General features: G+C 53.7%; 1 protein-coding gene across 1 annotated transcript in view; it reads right to left on the reverse strand.

Moving 5' to 3' along the window:
- LOC104124837 (PWWP domain-containing protein 2B) overlaps positions 1-566 on the reverse strand; it is a 55,235-nt gene that overhangs the window by 14,296 nt on the left and 40,373 nt on the right. The gene's annotated exons all lie outside the window — the stretch shown is intronic.

Here is a 566-nt window from a genome sequence, read left to right on the forward strand (position 1 = left end):
AGGCTGCTTTTTAAAAACAAGCCAACCAATCGACCAAAAAAACCAAAAGCAAAACCCCAAACCCCACAACTGCCACAGACCAGGAACGCAACATTTTCCCTTGACTTTTAAGACAAGGCAGCCAGTTCTGCCACTGAGAAAAACCCCGGCGTTTCAAAATTTAGGAAAGGCGTGCTACTCCTCAGCAAGAAAAGGCACGGAGATCAAACCCTCTGTTGCTACGAACTCTTTGCACCAAGTTTTGCTCCAAGAGGTTTTATCAGGCAGAGCAGTTTATTTTATCAGCGGGCCGGTATGGCCAGGAGGAGGGCTGCGACAGAGATTAGGTGAGCCTTTGGGGAGCTGCTCAGCCTCCCCTCCTCACACTGCACCGGCACGGCTGTCTCCTCAGCTTCTCACCCAAAATCCGAACCACCTGGCTCAGCTGGCGACTCGCACTTCCAAGCCACCGGTCCGCAGCCCTGCTCCTCTGCCCTGGTCTCCCCATACACCCCTTTATCTGCTAAAATCAGGACACGCTGCTGCCGCAGAACAGCAAGGCTGGGAATGCCCATGTGCTGCCCTCC

This window comes from Egretta garzetta, unplaced genomic scaffold (assembly GCF_000687185.1).
Source record: "Egretta garzetta isolate BGI_Z169 unplaced genomic scaffold, ASM68718v1 scaffold184, whole genome shotgun sequence".
Classification (NCBI taxonomy): Eukaryota; Metazoa; Chordata; class Aves; order Pelecaniformes; family Ardeidae; genus Egretta; species Egretta garzetta.